This window comes from Enhydra lutris, unplaced genomic scaffold (genome assembly GCF_002288905.1).
Source record: "Enhydra lutris kenyoni isolate GAN:26980312 unplaced genomic scaffold, ASM228890v2 scaffoldscaffold22, whole genome shotgun sequence".
NCBI lineage: Eukaryota > Metazoa > Chordata > Mammalia > Carnivora > Mustelidae > Enhydra > Enhydra lutris.
In genome coordinates, this window is record NW_019154106.1 from 40943699 (window position 1) to 40957312 (window position 13614).

A 13614-nucleotide genomic window follows, 5' to 3' on the forward strand; every position below is an offset into this window, starting at 1 on the left:
TGGAAAAATAAATGGGGAATAGGAAAAGTGTTTCCTTATAGTAGAATGCCAAATGAAGATTGATGGAATTAGGAAATCAACATTTAGCAACCATTCAAGTAATAATTAATTCAGGCAAGAAATATCAATGGATGTTAAAACTAGAGGACTAAAATAAGAATTTATTTATGTATTTAAATATTTTATTTATTTATTTGACAGGGAGAGACAGAGGGAGAGAGGGAACACAAGCAGGGGAGTGAGAAAGGCAGAAGCAGGCTTCCCACAGAGCAGGGAGCCCAATGCGAGGCTCGATCCCAGGACCCTGGGATTATGTCCTGAGCCGAAGGCAGACACCTAACAGCTGAGCCACCTGGCACCCCAAGATGAGGAATTTAATATAGCTTCAAAGTATTTCCCCACAAAATTCATACTATTTTACAAGGGGGAGAAAAGTAACTATATTGGAGAAACACGGCAGACACTATTTTGATCAAGTGATCAAATTAATATCACCAGTCATAGGACAAATCCATATCATGTAGGATTGCAGTGAGAAGGATACAGCATCACATCTGTGGTGTTCTGACCAAAATTATAATTTTGGTCAGATTTGGTCAGGGATTTCATGAGGAAATCCCTGACACGACCATGCTGGAGAACATTCTACAACATAACTGGTCTGTGATCTTCAAAACCATGTACAAATCATGAAAGTTGCAGATTGAGGGAGACCAGGAAGACATGACACGTGATCCTGGACCAGATGCAAAAAAGACATTCTTTTTTTTTTTTTTTTAAAGAGAGGGAGGGGGGATGGGACAGAGAGGGAGAGAATATCTTAAGCAGACTTTATGCCCAGTGTGGAGCTTTCCCAACATGGAGCTCGATCTCACAACCTTGAGATCATGACCTGGGCTGAAATCAAGAGCTAGATGCTGGGGGAGGAGCAAGGGTGGCGGAGGAGTAGGAGACCTAAATATCGTGGGGTTCCAGTTCAGCTAGATAGTTATCAAACCATTCTGAAGACCTACAAACTCAACGGGAGACTGAAGAGAACAAGAGCAGCAACTGTAGGAACAGAAAAGCGACCACTTTCCGGAAGGTAGGACATGCGGAAAAGTGAGTCTGAAAGGACGGGAAGATAGACCGCGGGGAGAGGGGCCAGCCCCCCGCAAGTGATAGAGCTACGGAGAACAAATTCGGAACTTTTAGAAGTCTGCTCCACTGAGGGACGTTGCTCCAGAGGCTAAGCAGGGGTGGAGCCCTCACAGGGACAGCATGGTCTCTGCACCCGCGGGGTCACAGAAAGACCAGGGGTATCTGAGTGTGGTGGAGCTCCTGGGCATTGGAGCAGGGAAGCCTGCTGCAGTGACAGAGCCAGGGAGTGCGCTCTCAGCTGGGGGTTACCTTAAACTGTGATCCGTGGCACCATCGGGCGACTGCTCCTCCACAAGTGGCAGATCTGGGGAGACTCACCTTCCTCCCTGGAGAGAAGCAGCACAGGAGCGCTGGCAGGAATCTGCTGGATTTGGAGACTCCAAACGGGGCCGTGGGCCAGAGACAGAAACGCTCAGACACAGACCAGGTGAGCATGGAATGCAGCCGGAGACCAGGGAGGCGGGAGTGACTGACTGCTTTTCTCTGAGGGTGCACTGAGGAGTGGGGCCCCTGCTCTCGGCTGCTCCAGGCCGGAGACTGGGAGGCTACCATCTGCATTCCCGTCCTCCAGAGCTCTACGGAAAGCATTCAGGGAACAAAAGCCCCTGAGAACGAACACTGGGCAGATTTCTTAGGTTGGCCCCTGGTAAGGGTGGTGCAATTCCGCCTCGGACAAAGACATCTGAGAATCAGTGCAACAGACCCTTCCCCAGAAGATCAGCAAGAACATCCAGCCAATACCACGTTCACTGATTAATGAGAAATGCGGAAATCCAGAGCTAGGGGAAAGCAATGCATGGCATTCGTGGCTTTTTCCCCATGATCCTTCAGTTTTTCAAAGTTAAATTTTTTTAATTTTATTTTTTCTTATTCTAGTCTTTAAATTTTTCCTCTTTCCTATTTTAACCTTTTTAAACTATTTTAGCTTATCAATACCTTTTTAAAAAATCTTTTTAAATTTTCATTGTTATAGTCATATTCTCTCCCTTCATTGTATTTAAGCTTATTTTTTGTGTAGATATAGGTTTTTCTTTCTTTAAAATTTTGGGATACAGTTTCTTCTAACAGATCAAAATATACCCTAAATCTAGCACATGGCTTTGTTCTAGTCTCCAGCCTGATCACATTCTTTCCTCTTCTTTTATTCTTTCTTCAAACAACTGCTTATCTTATCAATTCCTTTTTTTTATTTTATTTTTTATAAACATATAATATATTTTTATCCCCAGGGGTACAGGTCTGTGAATTGCCAGGTTTACACACTTCACAGCACTCACCATAGCACATACCCTCCCCAATGTCCATAATCCCACCCCCCCTCTCCCAACCCCCCTCCCCCCATCAACCCTCAGTTTGTTTTGTGAGATTAAGAGTCACTTATGGTTTGTCTCCCTCCCAATCCCATCTTGTTTCATTTACTCTTCTCCTACCCCCTTAACCCCCCATGTTGCATCTCCTCTCCCTCATATCAGGGATCAATTCCTTTTTTAGAATCTTTTTTAATTTTCATCTTTACAGTCATTTTCCATCTCCTCCTCGTGTTTACCCTTAGTTTTATATATATAATATATAAGTTTTTCTTCCTTTAAAATTTTGGGAGGCAGTTTCTTCTAACAAGCCATGGAAGAGTTAAGCAGTTCCTCCAAATGCTAACCATAGAGTTACTATCTGACCTAGCAATTCCACTCTTCTACCCAAGAAAAATGAAAATCCATGTCTACTCAAAAAGCTGTGCACAAACATTCATAGCAACATTACTCATAACAGCAAAAAAGTGCAAACAACTTAAACATGCATCAGTTGATGAATGGTTAAAAAAATGTATATCCATACAATGGCCTATCATTTGGCAATAAAAATCAGGAAGTACTAACACATGCTACCACATGGATGAATCTTGAAAATATTATGTTCAGTGAAAGAAACCAGACACAAAAGAGCACACATATTATATGACTCCATTTATGTGGAATGCCCAGGAGAGACAAGCCCATAGAGACAGAAAGTAGATGAGTGGTTGCCTGGGGATGGGACAGGGGAGAAGGGGAGAGGAGCAGGAATGGGGAATAATTGCTAAAGGATGCAGGGTTTCTTTCTCAGGTAATGAAATGTTCTAAAATTGGATTGTAGTGGTGTTTGCCCAGCTCTGTGAATGTACCCAGAACTGTATGCCGTGTATCACATGTTAATGGCCACCAGGGGGCATCCTCTGCAGAAGCAGCGTGAGAACAACCAAGTGGACAGGATCCTATAGATGTCAGCCAGCCCACCTGAGTGTTGGTGAAATGGGATCATGAGTGGAACAACTATGGTGACAGATATGGAGGTTATGCCTGGGTCCTGCAGCACCATTTCTTCTCACCAAGATTGATCTAGATACTGCTGCTCCCGATGTCCAATGCATTAGCAACAAAGACCAACACTCAGACCCACAAGGAGGACGAAAAGAACCTATTGATACATGGGCTATAATTGGAAGCATCCACCCTGGAAATGGCAGCAACTCATCCTGACTAACACTGACACATATTCTTGGCATTTCCATTTCCCTTTCCTGCCTGGAATGGCTCTACCAGCACTGCAATCCAAGGGCTCACAGAGTCAGGGCCAGAACCAAGATGAGGCAAGTGAGGCATCTGGAGTAGCAAAGAGTGAGTGTCATCTTCAAGTCAGCCTCCTAGGCACCCCACTCGCCTCCCTCCAGTCCTCTCCCTGTACAGTATCTCATTTACCAACGTGAAACTACAGATAAAACATGGCTTTGGGCCAAGGAACCTTATCAATGGTGAAACAAAAGCAATGGGCATGTGGAATCCATTGCTCTTACCACATTATCCCAAAGCTGCCAATCTGATGGTGGTGAACGTCCCTCTTAAAGATGCAGCTGAGAAGCCAAGGATTCTCAAACCAATGGCCACTAGAGGGGGAATGTCCTCCGTAGGTGGAATACTTGGGTCCAGGATGAAGAGATTAGAGTAAGAGCAGCCCTACTTACCTTTAGTCCCAGTGACCCTCTAGGGAATTTGTGCTTCCCATGCCCACGCCTCTGGACTCTGGCAATCTAGAGGTCCTGGTCCCCAGAAGGAGCATGCTTACACCAGGGAATAAAAAATAAGGAGCCCATTGAACTTAAAATCAACTCTGGCTGCCTCCTAGACATTTTGTGGTCTTCGTGCCAGCACACCACCAGTCAAAGAAAGGCACTGCCATACTTCCAGGAATAATTGGTCCTTATCATGAGGACATAGGGTTGCTAACACATATTGGGAGTAGGGAGGAATATGTTTACCATTGGATATCCTAAAGCAACCATTGGACTATTGGAATATCCCTTCCTGCTCCCATGCCAAGTTTATCTGTACATGGAAAAATTATAGTAACCATGGCCTCATAAGAACATGATAAAAAAGGAGTCAGACACCCTGAGTGTCTAGGTCATTCCACCATCAAGCCACCTAGACCAGAAGAAATGCCAGCAGAGCTGAAGAGAAGCTGTCATGGGTGGTACAGAAAGGAGACAGTAATCATCCATTGCAGCCTTGGGGCCAACCACAGAACTGGGTGCTACAACTAGTCCCATATTCCTCTCTTATAACTTTCACTTCACACTGTGGCCATCCAGAATCCCAGAGAAGCTGAGATAAGGTGGAGAGAATTCAACATGAGAAGCCAGTGGGTCTAAGTGGTGCTAGAGCTGGACCAGAGCAGATGCTGTTGGCGCCCCCAGGATGCCTTTTCCCAATCTGCTATGCTTATCCCCCAGCTGCCAGCTGAATTCCTGCTAACAGCTCACACTTGCTACTCCACCAGCAAGTTGTCCTTGGCTGATTGGATCCACCTCACAGCTTATATTACCTGTAGTCCAGGCTGCCTGTGACGAATGATTGCCCATCGTTGGGGCGGGGAGGGGTACAAAAGCCCATCTCCCTTGGCTCAAGGTGGAGCAACTCTGGGAAGCCGTTTTCATTCCAGAGCTCCTGCAAATTCATGGAGAGGCTAGGCTTTGCTGACGTCATCCTCTGGCTCAGCTGCTGCTTCGTCCCTGTTACACTTTCCTCGTTGCCTTACAGGCTTTTCCGGAGGGCATGCCTTACACATCATGTGCACGGGAATGCCCGCCTTGGATTCCACTTCAAGAGAACCGGACACAGAAATACAAAAGTGATTTCAGTTTCAAAATGAATACAAAATTTAAATGAAACTTAAATTGACTGACAAATGCAGTTTGAAGTCAGCCTCTCGACCATTCCCTGACCTGGGATTGAAATCACATGGCAGATTTCTTAAAATGCCATTTGCTGGGTCCTGTATGAGACCTCCTTCACCAGACTCCACAGGTGAGACTGAGAAGTCCCACTTTTTGTAAAGTTCTCCTGGTACTACTGGTTGTTAAGGTTTTGGAACGCATTAGTTTGGACAATTCATTTGTGCTGGATGGTTTCGATACGCCTCTCTATGAACCCATAGAATGTGCCAGATGCCAGTTTGAGCTCCCTCCTAATACTCCAAGTCGGCAATTCATAAACTAGTCTTTACACATCAATATTCCTTAACTGAAAAAAAATTATCTCGATTTTAAATGATACTTAGGATGATTATTCACTACAAAAATAATGTGAAATTTGACATAGATAGTCCTGAATATTGTATGTGTCATTGACTATATTTTACAAAATGATAATGATTCTTTTTACTTTATAAGTTCCTATGTATCACTGTGCTGGTCATTATAGACTCGGGAATGCGCCACCAAATGTCAGTGACGTCACAGAGGAAAAGGGTATCTCTTTGTCATACAAAGCCCACAGCCTGTCTGGGCACCTCCTCAGAGAGGCTGTCCTCCATGCCCACCACTCAGCAGCGTGGGACACTTCCAGCTTAAGGTACTTCCATCTCATCTCGAGGCTTAGTGTTCACTGCTGCTGCAGAGACTCGCACACGAAATCGAATGCTGAAACCCTAAGGTGACCTGTCACCATTTCCATTGATTACACGGGTCACAACCTATTGGGAGAATAATGAGTACACCAAAGGAGAGTAATCCCTAAGAAAGGGGAATCCTGCTGTATGCCCAGAATAAGGGAGGAACTGCATATTGGGAAGACTAGCAATGTCTACAACCATTATTAAACAAAATGCAGAAGATTCATGAAAGTAGAAAAAAATATATATGCATATATGTATGTGTGTATGCGTGTGTATATGTATACACATACTCCACCACTGCTATCAGATTTTGGTTTATTTCCCTTGAATCACTGAAAATACAAGTTCTTTTGAATAATGCTTATTTTTATTTTACAAATATACACCCTACTGTGGAATATTTTGAAAGTACATCAATGTGTGCCCCCCAAATTAAAACCCTTATGATCCCACCTCCAAAATATAACCACATATGATTTTTTAAAAGATTTTATTTATTTATTTGACAGAGATCACAAGTAGGCAGAGAGGCAGGCAGAGAGGGCGGGGGAAGCAGGCTCCCCGCTAAGCCGAGAGCCCAATGCAGGGCTCGATCCCAGGACCCTGGGACCACGACCTGAGCCAAAGGCAGAGGCTTTAACCCACTGAGCCACCCAGGCACCCCCACATATGATTTTTAATCGAAATTGGAATCATACTGTTTACACTTATTGGTAATATGTTTGCTTTCCTTATCAATTTATACAAATTCAATTTTTAATCTCACATTATGGTCATTAATTATGCAATTTCAAGCAAGGCCCTCCTCTCTGGGTCTCAGTTACCCTGTTACAAGAGATTATCTCTAAGATGGTCTTCCAGCTCTGGTGATTTTGAATATATGCAACTTCTGATGTTTGTATACCTTCCTCTTTCTCTTCTCCTCTCATCTACAGGCTTCCCCGGACTAATCATACCTGGGAGAATGAAGACCTTGAACCAACCTCCTTCAGATTCCATTTTCAGGACCCAGAATAGCTTCCGGGATAGGGCTTCTGTCTGTCAGCGTTATGCCCTGAGGCCTCTGTTGCTTTCAACCTGACACATTAAATCTTCTTAGGCTGAGTCCCTGGCCACATCATTGTCACAAATTTTTGCCAGACCAGACAACCATGACTTGCAATCAATGAATCTCCACATCTCTGATTAGAAAAGAATATAAACCCCTCACCAATAAAATGTAAACTCATAAAACAAGGTCTTCGTTTTGTTTACAACTTGTACACCTGTTACTTAGGAACTTTCTGGAACATAGTAGGTGCTCAGTATTTGATCATTTAAATAAGTGAATCTAACATTATCCCCTACCTTTTTCCAGCAGGACTAAGAACTCCTGTAACATGTGTTTCTACATCTCCAACAGCTGAGACCTGATTCTGTCCCAAAATAACCAGTCCCACCACAGCACCAAGAAACAGGCGCAACTGGAGGTTGGCAGTGCGAGACTCAACACATCCACTACCCCAACTGTTAAGTCAAGAACAGGAGCACTGAGGGTGGACATGTCACGTGGGCAAATGTTGGCTCTGGGAGTGGACATACAACCTTCAAAAACAGTAACTTTCCTATCTGTAAGCTGTAGATTACTTTATAAGACTTTCATGCCCTTTCTAAAAATCTTACCTTGAGGGTTAGGCAGAGGCTGGATTTAAATTCAGGATTTGTTGAACTGCGGAGCCTTTCTGCGATTTTTTACATCGGTCACCAGGGGGTGCACTTGTTGCTTAAATCGTTTCTATCATCCCTGTGGCTGGGGACCTGCAGTCTGAGGGCTATATCAGACTTGGAGAATTAATTACAGACATTTAGGTCCTACAACAAAGGAATGATGCTAAAAGAAAGATTACCTAGCAAGACACGTGCTGGGAGCACATCATATCTACTGAGAAGGGTGGATAGAAATCCTTCCTTTACCACTGATTAAATCTGGGGTGGGGTGCCTGGCTGGCTCAGTCAGAGGAGCACGAGACTCTTGATCTTGGGTCCTGAGTTCGAGCCCCATGTTGGGTGTAGAGATCATTTAAATAAAAACAAACAAACAACTCTAAATTTCTGGCAGTCTCCTAAAATGTTAGGGCCATAAGGAAATGCAACAGCATCCAAGCATTTCCTCCAACCTTCCATTTTATAGATGGGAAAACCAAAGCCCAGAGAAAAGTAAATTACTTTCCCAAGATGAACCAACTATCTAATAACAGAGCCAGAATTAAAACTCAAGAGTTCATTTCATTGAGTATTTGATGGTTTGGCTGGGGAGGGGATGGTCTTTAGAAACAACCCTTTGGATTCAAAGGCAACCTAAACTCTATTTTTTTTTAAGATTTTATTTATTTATTTATTTATTTATTTATTTATTTATTTATTTGTCAGAGAGAGAGAGTGATTGAGCACACAAGCAGGCAGAGTGGCAGGCAGAGGTGGAGAGAGAAGCAGGCTCCCTGCCAAGCAAGGAGCCTGATTCTGGACTCCATCCCAGGACCCTGGGATCATGACCTGAGCTGAAGGCAGTGGCTTAACCTGCTGAGCCACCCAGGCATCCCCAACCTAAACTCTATTGGGCATAAGACTGGTCTTTTTAGAAGAGGTTTTAGATTATGACATCTTTGCTCAAAAGAGAAAAGAGAGAGGAGAGAGGGGAGGATGGGGGAAGGGATGGGAAAAGAAAGGAAGGGAAGAGAAAGAAAGGGAGGGAAGGAGAAGGGAGAAGAAGGGAAGGGAGGGGAGGGGAAGGGAAAGGAAGAGAAAGGACGGAAGGGGTAAGGATGGGAAGGGGTGGGAAGGGAAGAGAAAGAGAGAGAAGAGTTTTCTGCTGCCTTTGTCTCCAGGCAGCCTCCAGCGCTGCTCTCTTCCTAGCCACTGCAGCGATGCTGCATTGTTTGAAGTACTCATTTTTTTCAAAATCGAAAGATGAAGGATAAACTCCCAAAACAAAAGGCATTTTTCTTCCAAGGGCTTAGATAAATCATAATTCAAGAACAAAAGAGTCAAGGGTGAGCAATCCCTCAAAAACCGTCTGCAGAACAATCACACATTGCCAATAGCAGATCTCTTTTCTGAAGTGCACCTTGGAGGGGGGGCCCCCCCGGAAGCATATTCAAATGCCTCGCTTTATAGAAGAGGAATGTGTGGTTCACAGAGGGGAAGGGGTAGGGTCATCACTCAAATGCTTTCAGAAGCCAGGGCTATGAAGCAAGCTGGGGACAGATAAGAGATATTTTAGTTATGATACCAAAAATATGTGACTTCACCCTTTAAGAAAAACAACAGAGCAGGCCTGTTGACAAGTGGCAAATAGCACATGCCCTCAGTGATGGGGAAAAGAGTGGGGACTGTGACAAACTGGACACGTCCTGCTTCAAGGGAGCAGCTGCTCCCCAGCGTCATTGGTCACTGTCATGTAGGCATGGGAGCCTGAGGTTGCCAGATCTTGTAATTTTTTTTAAAATATGGATTTGTACTTGAAATGTCCTAATCTTTTCTTTTTTTTTTAAGATTTTATTTATTTATTTGACAGAGAGAGACACATCAAGAGAGGGAACACAGCAGAGGAAGTGGGAGAGGGAGAAGCAGGCTTCCTGCGGCACAGGGAGCCCAATGTGGGGCTGGATCCCAGGACCCCGGGATCATGACCTGAGCTGAAGGCAGATGCTAAACGACTGAGCCACCCAGGCGCCCCTGAAATGTTCTAATCTTTTCTTAACAGTGACAACTAGTTTGAACTAGTTGCAGGCCAAACAGAACCCTTCTGGAGTCTGGCTTCCGCTGTGAAGTGTCTGGTACGTGCCCTCTGGACTAGGGTCCTGTGGAAGGATAGCATATGGGCCTTCCTGGAAGCCCTTCTGGTTTTAGTTCAACCATCCCCTTGCTATGGGATCTTCCAGGAACCACGTTTCTCTGGCCTCTGTTTTCTTATGTGAAATGCCAGGGCAATGAAGTAGGGGATCTCCAAAGTTTATCTGACAGTCTCAGTTTCTGAGTGTTCTTCACAGATGGAGATTCTCACATTAGCAAGGCATTCTGGGAAGATCACAGGGTCTGGAGGCAAAAGATCTACAAACTTCTCTATCCCTCCCTGTCGCTGTCATACTGAAACTTCAAACATCGCATGTCCAAAACCGAGCTATCCTCTCCCACACCCAAACGGTTCCTCAGCTGGACCTCACCCACAGTATAGGGCACCACAACTCACCCAGCTGCCCAAGCCAGAAACCCTGGCCTCATCCTCAAACCCACCCTCACCCCCCAGCCTCAGCCAACCAGCAAGTCCTGTCAATTCCACTTTTTAATCTGTCAACTCTGTTCACGTCCTTCCATCTCCAGTGCCAACATCCTAATCCGGGCAGCCATGCTTTCTCACCCCACTTACCCCACAACTGTCTCCCTACCTTCATTCTTACCCTCTAGTCCATTCCTCATACTGCAGTCAGAGTTGTCTGCATAAGACACATATTCCCAGCTTCAAATCCTTCTGCGGTTGCCCTCAAGACAAAATCCAAACCCTTTAACAAGAGGCCCTTGGTTTTGTTTTTGTTTTTATTTTTCCTGAGCCAGCCTCACATTCTAGACTCTTCTCTCACCACTGCCCCAAACACTCCACCTGGGGTTGGAGAACTCCTGGAAAGAAGAAACTGCAGCTTATTAACCAGTGCATTCCCAGAACCTGACAGCTGCTTGCTGCTTGATGAATGAATAAGCGAGTGAATGGATGGATGGATGGATGGATGGACGGACAGACGGACGATGGGTGGGTGAGTGGATGAATGAATGAGTGAATGTATGAGTCCAAGGACTCCCCTACTTACTAACTAGATCTTACAGCATATTCACTTTCACTTTCTCCACTCTAAAAATGCCTACCCTCACAAGTTAAAAATGAGAAGCCTATTAGGCAACAGGTGTAAATGACCATTGGAGCCTTTAAAAGCAGAATCTAGACATTAGTTGCTACCTACCTTCTCTGTGCTTCAGTTTCCCAGCTCAGCACCTACTTCAGTACCTGCCTCATAGCCTTAAAGTGTGAGTTAAATTAGCTCATATATGTACCATGCTTCGGATAGTACGTGGTAAGTGAGTAAGTGTTACTATAATGACGGGAATGATGCTAGTGATTAGTGATCTTTACGACCCTGTGAGGTTCCACGTGTAGTGCACATTTGTGACTGCTCTTTTGGTAACAGACCCCTGGTTTCCTTTTGGAAGAAGTTTTGAGTGAAGTCTGAATAGGACTATCAATCAGGGTGTGTCCTCCCTTAGCCAGTGGGGGGAGTCTACAACCAGAACCCAGCCAATCACTCTCTGGCTCTCCCAGAACTTGGAGTCTTGAGTGGTAGGAATGAAGAAAGCCAAGTTAGGTGCTCGTGCATCTCTATGGGGGACACGTGGATGGGACAATGGAGATGTCCCAACCCTGGAAACTTACAAGCCCGACTCTCACCTTTCCAGGCATGGTTCTTCAGCCTTCCCTTCCAACCATGAGCTACCCCCACTGCCTTCCAATAAATTCCCCTTTGCCTATGTTAGCCAATAGTCACTCCTGTGGCTTTTTGCCAGACACCCCTGGCCCTCAGTGCTCCAGGGTCAGCAGACACCCTGTGGGGCCTCAGACAAGGCATTTCTCCTTCTTGTACCTCCATGTACTCCCCCTAAAGTGGGGGGCCTTGGCCGGCTACTTGTTCCCAGCTGATCAGTGGCAGCATCTTAAGATAGAGCCTCGCCCAATCCTACTGAGTCAGACTTTCTGGGGGGGGGGGGGGCCTGGGAATCTATATTTTTAAAATAGTTCTCCCTAGTGATTCTGAGATGCAACCAACTTGGGAAGCACGGGATGGGAGGTCTTCCAGGGGCCCTCTGGGAGCAGAGGGCTGGGATTCTCAGTGCTTCTCTGCTGCTGCTACTCTCTCCGATTCCAGATTCGGAGTCAAGCCCCATCACTCTCCCCACAGAGAAACTTTCTGTCACTTCCTAGCACACCAGAATAAAACGCAAACTCCCCCAGCCTCCTCTCCCACCTCATCTGTCCCTGGCCTTTCTGCTGTGCCTAGAAGAGAAACTTCTGCCTACAAAGCTCTTCCCTACTCTGCGCAGCCATTTTCTTCTAACTCAAAGTTCTGCTCAGATGTTATCTCCTCCTGATCACCCAGTCAGAAACATCCTCCCTCTACCTTCATGCTCCATCGCCCCGTTCTCTTTTCTTTTCCTTTGCTGCACTTATCCCTGTATGAAATTATCTTTTTATTCATTATTTTAACCTGGTTCATTGGCAGTGTGTCCCCCCTAGAATGTAAGTTCCATGAGAGCAGGGACGATGACCGTCTTGTTCTCTAATATGTACCCAGCTTCTGGAATAGGGACCAACTCAAAGGAGGCCCTCTATAAAATATTTGTTTTTGAACAAATCTGCTTCATAAGATCCTAGAGGAGTGATCAAAGTTCCAACTCTCACTCCTCCTGAGATGGTGCTTCAGATGTTTCTCCCTGGGATTGGCAGCCAGGTGCCCTTGGCCTTCACCTTGAGTTGACAGGCTGGTGTCTGCGGCTCTCAGAGGCTTGGCCCGGATATGAAGCCAGCTCCTAGAGAAAGATCACATCACACCCCCAGGCCGCATCCACCCCAGCTCAGCGTCTCCTCTGACAAACCTTGTTAATGTCCTTGGCTTTTCACTCTTTAGGCTTGCAGCCAGGAAATACGACTCCGGAGGTGAGCTTTTAGGAACACAAAGATGTCCTCTCCTTTTAAGTCAATTATTTCACATAAATGCTCTGTTTTTCATTTTCCCATCTCCATCCCACAGCACCTGCTCCAAATCCCAAGTCCTTGGGAAAGATATTGGGACATTATTCCTCGACCCCTAAATGAATTACCTTTGCCAATTTAGGTGTAGGATGATGCCCAGCTTTTGTTGAGAGACCTCACCAAAATTGGCTTCATGAAACCCATTTATACATTTCCTATAACAATGAGACTAAGGTCATTGGCCACAGGGACCCTAAGGGTCTAACATCAGAAAAATCCTCCCAAAACTGTGCTCTGAGAGCTAAGTGTTAGAGCTGCCTCAAATTCTTTATGGAAATGAACAGGAGAAAAACAAAGAAGAAAAGAAAGGAGGAAGGAGGGGAAGATAATGTAAACTAGCAAAAAAAAAAAAAAAAAAAAGGTGACCTACTTTGCCACTTTAGACGTATTGGTCTGTTTCTTCCTCGCTGAAATAATCATTCAAGCATGCAACAAAAATTTATTGAGTACCTACTACACACCAGGCATTGTGACACTTGGGATACATCAGTGATCCAAACAGATGACAATGTCTGCTCGTGTGGAACCTGTATTCTACCGAAAGAAGATGGACACTGAAACAGTGACCCTATTAGCCACATAAGTTAATTTAAAATTTACAAATAAATGTATTAATAAAGAATATATTGAAGAGTGCTTTATGTTACAACAAATGTACAATATAGCTTGTATATTACCTAGTATGTTAGAAGGTAAAATGTGCCATCGTAAAGGAA